The following is a 12979-nucleotide window of genomic DNA, read 5'->3' as shown; positions in this document are numbered from 1 at the left end:
GGCAGCTCTCTGCACATGTGATCGCACACCTGTACAGTGAATTCCCCCTCCCCATGTAGGCGGCGACTACCTGATCGCAAGGATGCAAAAAATGCATCCTAGCGATCAGGTCTGAATTAGCCCCATGGTTTTACCAAGGTGCAAAATACTCCTTTTTTCATTTGCTCCTAAGTTTCTGTACAATACTGTCTGTAGCTTCCTGGAATTAACCCTTCCCTCTCACTATGCATACTATGAAGTCCATAGGGATGCTGTTAAGATGTCGGCAGAGGATATCCCTGCAGCCGGAATACCGATACCAGAATCCCGACAAGGTCAGGAGACCGACGATGGCATCACGACCATAAGTTGGGTTAGGGCCGGGGCAGGTGGGAGGAGGTTAGGTTTAGGTGTCACCTGGGGGTTAGGGTTAGACTGTTGGGAGGGTAGTTAGGTAGAGGCACCACCAGGGGGGTTGTTAGGGTTAGGCTACGGGAAAGGAGGGTTAGGGTCAGAGGTTAGGGGAGGGGGGGGACATACTTCCTTCCCCCCTGTTGGGATTTCAAATATCGGGATGCCGGTATCGGTACGCTGACCACCACCACCCCATCTGCCAGGATATCATACTGAACCCAATCCATGCTATAAAACTAGAATATTTATCAAATGAAGTTCATTACAAGTATAAATTGGAATTCCTTTAAATCTTTCAGGAAGATTTAAAATTTTGGGCCTTATATAATAATCTCAAGATACCCTATTCCTGACTTAAATATTACATTTTTCCAGCCTTCATTCTCCCTCTAGACCTGTGGAATCCTATTTGCTACCAAACCCTAATATTTCCAATCTGAGGTCTGGATATCAAGATCTCTAACACTGTACATTGGAACAATACATTAATATATTAAGAATATATTTTAACAAGGCATTACACCAGGCTTTACCAACCTCATTCCTCAATTCAAACTTATACCCCTTCCAGACCACGTATGGTGGGTCGCACCCGGGACCCTGACACGGGAGCTCCCAGGATGCGACCCGCCTCAGGCACCACGCACCCGCTGCACTCAACCCAGTAACATTGCCAATGACAGAGAATGAACAGGAAATGGGTCGCATCGACACAGATCCCATTCACACAACACAACGAACTGGGCTGAACACGAGTTCAACCCTGCTCGCGACCAGGATTGAAATACCGACCCTTTATATCATCCCTTGCACCTTTCAGACCGCACCTGGACACGGGTTATGTGCGCTCATGTGCCAATAACCCGTGTTCATAGGTGGCGGTCTGAAAGGGGTAGAACAGTCCAGATTTTAGTGATAATCTATGCTTTAGCACAGGTGGCTAAATCAAAATAACTGAGGGACTAATTAAGTCACCTGTGCTCAAGCATGGTTTTCCTTAAAACATGGACTGTTGGTGTGCCTTGAGAACCAAGGTTGGGAATGCCTGCATTACATGGTAAGGTACTTTTAGCAATATGTGACATCCGTGACTACATGGAAACATTACATTTTCATAGGGAAACTATGTAGTCCAAGCATACAGTATACTGCATTCCATTTCATGGCCGAGTGCATCATAAGGAAATGAGGTAGCAGTTTTTGCCTTGCTCACCCCCACCTTTACATTGATATACTATTATAATGGAATGTCTTTCATGTGTATCACTGCAAACACTGTACTGAGCTAGCCTTGGGTATATGAAGATATTTATAGAATCGGAAAAAGACAAAAAATACACTTTTTCAATTTTAATTAATTTGTGAGTATATTTATCTATGTAATAATTAAATACAGGGTTATATAAAAATGAAAACAAAATGTGCATAATATTTTGTATACAGAAGCGTGTTTGGCGCCACAATTCTGCCATGAGTTCTATGCTTACCCTGTGCTGCCATAAATGTTTACATTGTTAGTACTGTCTACATGTTCATTTTTATTTCCATTGTTAGCTAATTTATAGAAACATTTAGCCGAAAATAGGAGTTACTTTAGCTAGTAACAGCATTTACAAATATATTTGCAAAAGTCCCAGGAGCTTATCAGGATGGAAGATAATTGAGATAAAGTTGCGATTGTAAGTGTAGAATTTTTCCTATACACAGCAGACTTCCAGTCAGTAATCTCATTGAAAAACACTTCAGTAAGCCTCATTTAGCCTACTTTTGCAGAAAATGGCTGAGAGGAATAGCTTGTTCTCAGTCAGCTGCATTGTAAATGTAAATACAATGTCAAACATCTGTAGAACGGCCAAGGTATGGGATTATTTACATATAGCTTTTTAATGTTATTAGTAGCACTTTTCTATAAGGCAACTATTGTTATAGGTTTAAACATGGACACCCTGGGTCTGAACAGATTTGTATGCAAGTCAGCCCCAATTGTACTTGCACTGTATGAACGAACTGTGGATATTCCTCCATATACATAGTTGTATGCATTTTGTACTGGGGCTCATCATTGCAACAATAGAAAATATTTATCGGGGGTATTTCATAAAAAATATGTGGCCGGGGCCACCTGCTGTAGCTCCCCATTGATAGTCGCTGACAACAGTAAGCACTCTAAGCATATTGGTATTGCTAGTTCACATATGCAGTTGCAGATTTGTTTAACTAAAAAATAAAAAATATTATTTTTTTTAAATGGCAAAAATGTTAATTTACTGCTAAACAAAAAAAGCTTTTTTGAATAATAAATAATTTTTCTATACAGTCCTTGTGAAAGCCATCTCTTTTTTCCTTTTGATAAATACTGTAGGGCCCTTTATCTTCTAAAGCATGGGTCTTCAACCTGTGGCCCTCCAGCTATCTTGAATATAGGTGGATTATAGCAGAGGCAAGTAGCTATAAACATCCCCACACCCATTATATTACCTTATTCAATAAAAGGCTAATGCTGCTCCTCACCTTTATGGGGGGAATTCAAGTGTTTTGCATGCCAGTAACCACTAGTTGGCGCCTGACAGCGCAATTCAATTGTTGCTCCGTTCGGGTGTGCACAGCCGCCGTTGCTGACATTACAGTTAAGTTGTTCCATCACTTTGATGGGCTGCTAGAATATATATAATTTGCCTAGTTTCCCATGGATTTTGTCCCAGCTCTTAAGCTACAAGCAAGAGGTAACAGCATTACCGCTACTAGCTGGTAATACCCAGTGAGTGGAGCACATGATATCACCAAGTGAGACCTGAAAGCAAATGCTTTTAAACAGACACATATACATTTGTCATTTGAAAATAAAGCAGATAGCAAAAATAGTGTCTTGAGATTTTAATTTCATAACAATTAATGCAGGTTGTGATCAAGATCAATACAAAACAACAATCTTTTGTAGATATTAGCTCTAAACCCTTGGAAAGAGGAATATGGACATAGGCTGCAGACAAAAGGACATCGTGGGGGGAATTCAAATGTTTGAAAAGTCAGTTGGGTGTCTGTTTTTTCTTGTCTATTAGATGGGAAAAAACAGACACCCAACTGACTTTTCAAACAATTGAATATCCCCCCATAAATTTAACATGAAGTACACAGTGGGATGTGCACTTGAAATTTTTCGGGTTTTGTGTTTTGGTTTTGGGTTCGGTTCCGCGGCCGTGTTTTGGGTTCGACCGCGTTTTGGCAAAACCTCACCGAATTTTTTTTGTCGGATTCGGGTGTGTTTTGGATTCGGGTGTTTTTTTCAAAAAACCCTAAAAAACAGCTTAAATCATAGAATTTGGGGGTCATTTTGATCCCAAAGTATTATTAACCTCAAAAACCATAATTTCCACTCATTTTCAGTCTATTCTGAATACTTCACACCTCACAATATTATTTTTAGTCCTAAAATTTGCACCGAGGTCGCTGGATGACTAAGCTAAGCGACCCTAGTGGCCGACACAAACACCTGGCCCATCTAGGAGTGGCACTGCAGTGTCACGCAGGATGGCCCTTCCAAAAAACACTCCCCAAACAGCACATGACGCAAAGAAGAAAAAAAGAGGCGCAATGAGGTAGCTGTGTGAGTAAGCTAAGCGACCCTAGTGGCCGACACAAACACCTGGCCCATCTAGGAGTGGCACTGCAGTGTCACGCAGGATGGCCCTTCCAAAAAACACTCCCCAAACAGCACATGACGCAAAGAAGAAAAAAAGAGGCGCAATGAGGTAGCTGTGTGAGTAAGCTAAGCGACCCTAGTGGCCGACACAAACACCTGGCCCATCTAGGAGTGGCACTGCAGTGTCACGCAGGATGGCCCTTCCAAAAAACACTCCCCAAACAGCACATGACGCAAAGAAGAAAAAAAGAGGCGCAATGAGGTAGCTGTGTGAGTAAGCTAAGCGACCCTAGTGGCCGACACAAACACCTGGCCCATCTAGGAGTGGCACTGCAGTGTCACGCAGGATGGCCCTTCCAAAAAACACTCCCCAAACAGCACATGACGCAAAGAAGAAAAAAAGAGGCGCAATGAGGTAGCTGTGTGAGTAAGATAAGCGACCCTAGTGGCCGACACAAACACCTGGCCCATCTAGGAGTGGCACTGCAGTGTCACGCAGGATGGCCCTTCCAAAAAACACTCCCCAAACAGCACATGACGCAAAGAAGAAAAAAAGAGGCGCAATGAGGTAGCTGTGTGAGTAAGCTAAGCGACCCTAGTGGCCGACACAAACACCTGGCCCATCTAGGAGTGGCACTGCAGTGTCACGCAGGATGGCCCTTCCAAAAAACACTCCCCAAACAGCACATGACGCAAAGAAGAAAAAAAGAGGCGCAATGAGGTAGCTGTGTGAGTAAGCTAAGCGACCCTAGTGGCCGACACAAACACCTGGCCCATCTAGGAGTGGCACTGCAGTGTCACGCAGGATGGCCCTTCCAAAAAACACTCCCCAAACAGCACATGACGCAAATAAAAATGAAAGAAAAAAGAGGTGCAAGATGGAATTGTCCTTGGGCCCTCCCACCCACCCTTATGTTGTATAAACAGGACATGCACACTTTAACCAACCCATCATTTCAGTGACAGGGTCTGCCACACGACTGTGACTGAAATGACGGGTTGGTTTGGACCCACACCGAAAAAGAAGCAATTAATCTCTCCTTGCACAAACTGGCTCTACAGAGGCAAGATGTCCACCTCATCATCATCCTCCGATATATCACCGTGTACATCCCGCTCCTCACAGATTATCAATTTGTCCCCACTGGAATCCACCATCTCAGCTCCCTGTGTACTTTGTGGAGGCAATTGCTGCTGGTCAATGTCTCCACGGAGGAATTGATTATAATTCATTTTAATGAACATCATCTTCTCCACATTTTCTGGAAGTAACCTCGTACGCAGATTGCTGACAAGGTGAGCGGCGGCACTAAACACTCTTTCGGAGTACACACTTGTGGGAGGGCAACTTAGGTAGAATAAAGCCAGTTTGTGCAAGGGCCTCCAAATTGCCTCTTTTTCCTGCCAGTATAAGTACGGACTGTCTGACGTGCCTACTTGGATGCGGTCACTCATATAATCCTCCACCATTCTTTCAATGGTGAGAGAATCATATGCAGTGACAGTAGACGACATGTCCGTAATCGTTGTCAGGTCCTTCAGTCCGGACCAGATGTCAGCATCAGCAGTCGCTCCAGACTGCCCTGCATCACCGCCAGCGGGTGGGCTCGGAATTCTGAGCCTTTTCCTCGCACCCCCAGTTGCGGGAGAATGTGAAGGAGGAGATGTTGACAGGTCGCGTTCCGCTTGACTTGACAATTTTCTCACCAGCAGGTCTTTGAACCCCAGCAGACTTGTGTCTGTCGGAAAGAGAGATCCAAGGTAGGTTTTAAATCTAGGATCGAGCACGGTGGCCAAAATGTAGTGCTCTGATTTCAACAGATTGACCACCCGTGAATCCTTGTTAAGCGAATTAAGGGCTCCATCCACAAGTCCCACATGCCTAGCGGAATCGCTCCCTTTTAGCTCCTCCTTCAATGCCTCCAGCTTCTTCTGCAAAAGCCTGATGAGGGGAATGACCTGACTCAGGCTGGCAGTGTCTGAACTGACTTCACGTGTGGCAAGTTCAAAAGGTTGCAGAACCTTGCACAACGTTGAAATCATTCTCCACTGCGCTTGAGACAGGTACATTCCACCTCCTATATCGTGCTCAATTGTATAGGCTTGAATGGCCTTTTGCTGCTCCTCCAACCTCTGAAGCATATAGAGGGTTGAATTCCATCTCGTTACCACTTCTTGCTCTTGCTTCAGATGATGGCAGGGCAGGTTCAGGCGTTTTTGGTGGTGCTCCAGTCTTCTGTACGTGGTGCCTGTACGCCGAAAGTGTCCCGCAATTCTTCTGGCCACCGACAGCATCTCTTGCACGCCCCTGTCGTTTTTTAAAAAATTCTGCACCACCAAATTCAAGGTATGTGCAAAACATGGGACGTGCTGGAATTTGCCCATATTTAATGCACACACAATATTGCTGGCGTTGTCCGATGCCACAAATCCACAGGAGAGTCCAATTGGGGTAAGCCATTCCGCGATGATCTTCCTCAGTTGCCGTAAGAGGTTTTCAGCTGTGTGCGTATTCTGGAAACCGGTGATACAAAGCGTAGCCTGCCTAGGAAAGAGTTGGCGTTTGCGAGATGCTGCTACTGGTGCCGCCGCTGCTGTTCTTGCGGCGGGAGTCCATACATCTACCCAGTGGGCTGTCACAGTCATATAGTCCTGACCCTGCCCTGCTCCACTTGTCCACATGTCCGTGGTTAAGTGGACATTGGGTACAACTGCATTTTTTAGGACACTGGTGAGTCTTTTTCTGACGTCCGTGTACATTCTCGGTATCGCCTGCCTAGAGAAGTGGAACCTAGATGGTATTTGGTAACGGGGGCACACTGCCTCAAGAAATTGTCTAGTTCCCTGTGAACTAACGGCGGATACCGGATGCACGTCTAACACCAACATAGTTGTCAAGGCCTCAGTTATCCGCTTTGCAACAGGATGACTGCTGTGATATTTCATCTTCCTCGCAAAGGACTGTTGGACAGTCAATTGCTTGGTGGAAGTAGTAAAAGTGGGCTTACGACTTCCCCTCTGGGATGACCATCGACTCCCAGCAGCAACAACAGCAGCGCCAGCAGCAGTAGGCGTTACACGCAAGGATGCATCGGAGGAATCCCAGGCAGGAGAGGACTCGTCAGAATTGCCAGTGACATGGCATGCAGGACTATTGGCATTCCTGGGGAAGGAGGAAATTGACACTGAGGGAGTTGGTGGGGTGGTTTGCATGAGCTTGGTTACAAGAGGAAGGGATTTACTGGTCAGTGGACTGCTTCCGCTGTCGCCCAAAGTTTTTGAACTTGTCACTGACTTATTATGAATGCGCTGCAGGTGACGTATAAGGGAGGATGTTCCGAGGTGGTTAACGTCCTTACCCCTACTTATTACAGCTTGACAAAGGCAACACACGGCTTGACAAATGTTGTCCGCATTTCTGGTGAAATACTTCCACACCGAAGAGCTGATTTTTTTGGTATTTTCACCAGGCATGTCAACGGCCCTATTCCTCCCACGGACAACAGGTGTCTCCCCGGGTGCCTGACTTAAACAAACCACCTCACCATCAGAATCCTCCTTGTCAATTTCCTCCCCAGCGCCAGCAACACCCATATCCTCCTCATCCTGGTGTACTTCAACACGGACATCTTCAATCTGACTATCAGGAACTGGACTGCGGGTGCTCCTTCCAGCACTTGCAGGGGGCGTGCAAATGGTGGAAGGCGCATGCTCTTCACGTCCAGTGTTGGGAAGGTCAGGCATCGCAACCGACACAATTGGACTCTCCTTGTGGATTTGGGATTTCGAAGAACGCACAGTTCTTTGCGGTGCTTTTGCCAGCTTGAGTCTTTTCAGTTTTCTAGCGAGAGGCTGAGTGCTTCCATCCTCATGTGAAGCTGAACCACTAGCCATGAACATAGGCCAGGGCCTCAGCCGTTCCTTGCCACTCCGTGTGGTAAATGGCATATTGGCAAGTTTACGCTTCTCCTCCGACAATTTTATTTTAGATTTTGGAGTCCTTTTTTTACTGATATTTGGTGTTTTGGATTTTACATGCTCTGTACTATGACATTGGGCATCGGCCTTGGCAGACGACGTTGCTGGCATTTCATCGTCTCGGCCATGACTAGTGGCAGCAGCTTCAGCACGAGGTGGAAGTGGATCTTGATCTTTCCCTAATTTTGGAACCTCAACATTTTTGTTCTCCATATTTTAATAGGCACAACTAAAAGGCACCTCAGGTAAACAATGGAGATGGATGGATACTAGTATACTTATGGATGGACGAGCGACTGCCGACACAGAGGTAGCTACAGCCGTGGACTACCGTACTGTGTCTGCTGCTAATATAGACTGGATGATAATGAGATGAAATCAATGTATATATATATATAATATCGCTAGTACTGCAGCCAGACAGGTATATATATTTATTATGTAATGACTGATGACGGACCTGCTGGACACTGTCAGCTCAGCAGCACCGCAGACTGCTACAGTAAGCTACTATAGTAGTATGTATAAAGAAGAAAGAAAAGAAAAAAACCACGGGTAGGTGGTATACAATTATGGATGGACGATCGACTGCCGACACAGAGGTAGCTACAGCCGTGGACTACCGTACTGTGTCTGCTGCTAATATAGACTGGATGATAATGAGATGAAATCAATATATATATATATAATATCACTAGTACTGCAGCCGGACAGGTATATATATTTATTATGTAATGACTGATGACGGACCTGCTGGACACTGTCAGCTCAGCAGCACCGCAGACTGCTACAGTAAGCTACTATAGTAGTATGTATAAAGAAGAAAGAAAAAAAAAAACCACGGGTAGGTGGTATACAATTATGGATGGACGAGCGACTGCCGACACAGAGGTAGCTACAGCCGTGGACTACCGTACTGTGTCTGCTGCTAATATAGACTGGATGATAATGAGATGAAATCAATATATATATATATAATATCACTAGTACTGCAGCCGGACAGGTATATATATTTATTATGTAATGACTGATGACGGACCTGCTGGACACTGTCAGCTCAGCAGCACCGCAGACTGCTACAGTAAGCTACTATAGTAGTATGTATAAAGAAGAAAGAAAAAAAAAAACACGGGTAGGTGGTATACAATTATGGATGGACGAGCGACTGCCGACACAGAGGTAGCTACAGCCGTGGACTACCGTACTGTGTCTGCTGCTAATATAGACTGGATGATAATGAGATGAAATCAATATATATATACATATAATATCACTAGTACTGCAGCCGGACAGGTATATATATTTATTATGTAATGACTGATGACGGACCTGCTGGACACTGTCAGCTCAGCAGCACCGCAGACTGCTACAGTAAGCTACTATAGTAGTATGTATAAAGAAGAAAGAAAAGAAAAAAAAACACGGGTAGGTGGTATACAATTATGGATGGACGAACGACTGCCGACACAGAGGTAGCTACAGCCGTGGACTACCGTACTGTGTCTGCTGCTAATATAGACTGGATGATAATGAGATGAAATCAATATATATTATATCACACTAGTACTGCAGCCGGACAGGTAGATATATTTATTATGTAATGACTGATGACGGACCTGCTGGACACTGTCAGCTCAGCAGCACCGCAGACTGCTACAGTAAGCTACTATAGTAGTATGTATAAAGAAGAAAGAAAAAAAAAACCACGGGTAGGTGGTATACAATTATGGATGGACGAGCGACTGCCGACACAGAGGTAGCTACAGCCGTGGACTACCGTACTGTGTCTGCTGCTAATATAGACTGGATGATAATGAGATGAAATCAATATATATATATATATATATATATATATATAAAATCACTAGTACTGCAGCCGGACAGGTATATATATTTATTATGTAATGACTGATGACGGACCTGCTGGACACTGTCAGCTCAGCAGCACCGCAGACTGCTACAGTAAGCTACTATAGTAGTATGTATAAAGAAGAAAGAAAAAAAAAAACCACGGGTAGGTGGTATACAATTATGGATGGACGAACGACTGCCGACACAGAGGTAGCTACAGCCGTGGACTACCGTACTGTGTCTGCTGCTAATATAGACTGGATGATAATGAGATTAAATCAATATATATATATATAATATCACTAGTACTGCAGCCGGACAGGTATATATATTTATTATGTAATGACTGATGACGGACCTGCTGGACACAGTCAGCTCAGCAGCACCGCAGACTGCTACAGTAAGCTACTATAGTAGTATGTATAAAGAAGAAAGAAAAAAAAAACCACGGGTAGGTGGTATACAATATTATATATATATTATATACAATTATATATATATATATATATATATATATATTAAACTGGTGGTGACTGGTGGTCAGGTCACTGGTCACACTATCAGCAACTTGCAAGTAGTACTCCTAAGCAGACAATCACAATATATATTATACTGGTGGTCAGTGTGGTCACAATGGCAGTGTGGCACTCTGGCAGCAAAAGTGTGCACAGTACGTTATATGTACTCCTGAGTCCTGCTCTCAGACTCTAACTGCTCCCCACTGTCAGTGTCTCCCCCACAAGTCAGATAATATACAGTCACACTATCTATCACTTCAGCAAGTAACTAGTACTCCTCCTAATGCTCCCCAAAATTACTACTGTGTCTCTCTCTACTGTCTCACTCTCTTCTCTATAAACGGAGAGGACGCCAGCCACGTCCTCTCCCTATGAATCTCAATGCACGTGTGAAAATGGCGGCGACGCGCGGCTCCTTATATAGAATCCGAGTCTCGCGATAGAATCCGAGCCTCGCGAGAATCCGACAGCGGGATGATGACGTTCGGGCGCGCTCGGGTTAACCGAGCAAGGCGGGAAGATCCGAGTCGCTCGGCCCTGTGTAAAAAAACATGAAGTTCGGGCGGGTTTGGATTCCGAGGAACCGAACCCGCTCATCCCTACTACACACAGTGGCGTTTGCAACATATGCACCTAATAACTGCATTGTGTTTAGAAAATTTACTTAATGTGCATTTTATATCCATTTAAATGTATTTACAAAAGCATTGAATGTTTGTGAAACATGCATTTGTGAAAAAAATGCTTAACCACATCTGACTGTGTTAAAATCCACTCACTTTGAGATGAGTGTAAGCATTAACCTGAATTGGCGTGTGTCATATGCACTGAGTCATACTGTATTAATCATGCCTCTCTAGCTAATAGGTTCAATTAGCTGTCAAAAATCTGAAGGTAGAACTCAATTAGTATATCAAACAAACAAGTTTGAATTGCTGTTGTCATATCCTATCAGCTTTACTATATGGTTTGTTAGATGTACACCATTCCTCAAGGTACTTTGAGTTGTTTATTTTTATTGCATCATAGTTTCAACATAATTCATCTAAACAGTATTCATGTTTTTTGTGTTGGAAAAGACAGACCTTACTAGCAATGGTGTTCTGTTTTCCAGGCAAAGTAATAAATGAAAGGCTATGATAATACATCATTCAGGCACTTCAATCCATAACGTGGAATGGAAACTTAAAGCATGAACACAATAGTTTACTGACAAATGTAACTTTATTCTACACTTTTTACAAATTTAAATTAACTGTAGTTGCAATTTCTGTATATCACCTACAGCTTTCCTTTTTGGAAAGGTCAGAGTGGTCCCTTCCGAAAAAAAACAGAATTGTCTGCCTGCCAAGTGTTGTTTTTTTTTTTTTAAGTTTTCATAGCATGATACTTTGGTTAAACTCAGAGTACTGCAGAGATGTTTTATTAGGAATTGGTAAATACTAAATAGTTGACATGAGTGATATAACAAAAAGGTATTCTTATAATGCTATATAAATGGAATACTTGCACATGCAAACAGGTGTAAAAATAGACAGCACATACAGTAGTAGGCAACTGTATATCAAAGTAATATTGTATAGAGATGTGTCCTATTACATCTTTACCCCCCCCCCCCCCAACATGATGGAGGCGCTGGTGCGGGGGAGCGCTTACATCCGTATCCCCGTGAGTGGCTTCTACTTTAAAAGTAGTGTGCTGCCGCAGGCAGGGAGCGGTGTCCCTTCTGTACTAGCCAGCTGTCTCTTCACTGGTGATGTATTACTGGGAGGAGGTGTGGCTGTGGCCCCGGAATACCACGCCTCCTCCCAGTAATGCATCACAAGTGAAGAGACAGCCGGCTAGTACAGAAGAGGGGACACCGTACCCTGCAGCAGCAGCCTACTTTTAAAGTTGAAGCTGCCCACGGGGATGCAGACGTAAGCACTTCCCAGCACTGACAGGGGGAAGGAGGGGAGGGTAGATGGAGAGGAGACCGGCACCACAGTAGGGGCGCCAAAATGAAATTCTAACTTGCCCCCCAGCGTGAAATCATTCTGGCACTCCTGGATGCACAAGCAGCTTCTGATGATTTAAATGATAAGCAGAATGCTTATATTCTGTGTGTGGCTGTGACTGTATTTGCATACAATATGCTATGCTAGTGTTTTCATGGAAAACACTGTAACGTTGCATTTTCATTTAAGAATGCATGGCCTTGATACAGTGAGTGTGGCCTTGATAAAGTGAGTGTGGCATCTCTACAAGGGGCATGGTCTTGTGGGGAATCCCATACACGCAAGCCATGACCCGGTCCTCGACATGCAGGGGGCATGCATAATGCTTTGCTTCAAGTGCCTTTCTAACCTGAATAGTTCCTGTATGCATGTGCAATGCATATATTCACTGCTTGCTCTTCCAACTACGCCTTCCGAGGTGGAATGTGAATGTTCCATATAAAAATAAAAATATAAATATGTATGTGATTGTGTATATATATGTGTATGTGTGTCAGGAGATCTGGAACTCCACACAAATCACTTTAGCTGCTGCCGGTGCCCTCACAAGGTAGTAGATAGTGGTATTGCAGGTACGGCACTCAAAGCATACTTTCAATAAA

The 12979-nt window shown here is 44.0% G+C and overlaps 1 protein-coding gene across 2 annotated transcripts in view; it reads right to left on the bottom strand.

The window, feature by feature from the left end:
- Nucleotides 1–12979, bottom strand: part of FRMPD4 (FERM and PDZ domain containing 4) — a 722630-nt gene that overhangs the window by 582095 nt on the left and 127556 nt on the right. The window lies entirely within an intron of this gene.

This window comes from Pseudophryne corroboree, chromosome 2 (assembly GCF_028390025.1).
Source record: "Pseudophryne corroboree isolate aPseCor3 chromosome 2, aPseCor3.hap2, whole genome shotgun sequence".
Taxonomy (NCBI): domain Eukaryota; kingdom Metazoa; phylum Chordata; class Amphibia; order Anura; family Myobatrachidae; genus Pseudophryne; species Pseudophryne corroboree.
The sequence above is the reverse complement of the archived record's forward strand: the minus strand, read 5'-3'. Positions and strand labels throughout refer to the sequence as shown.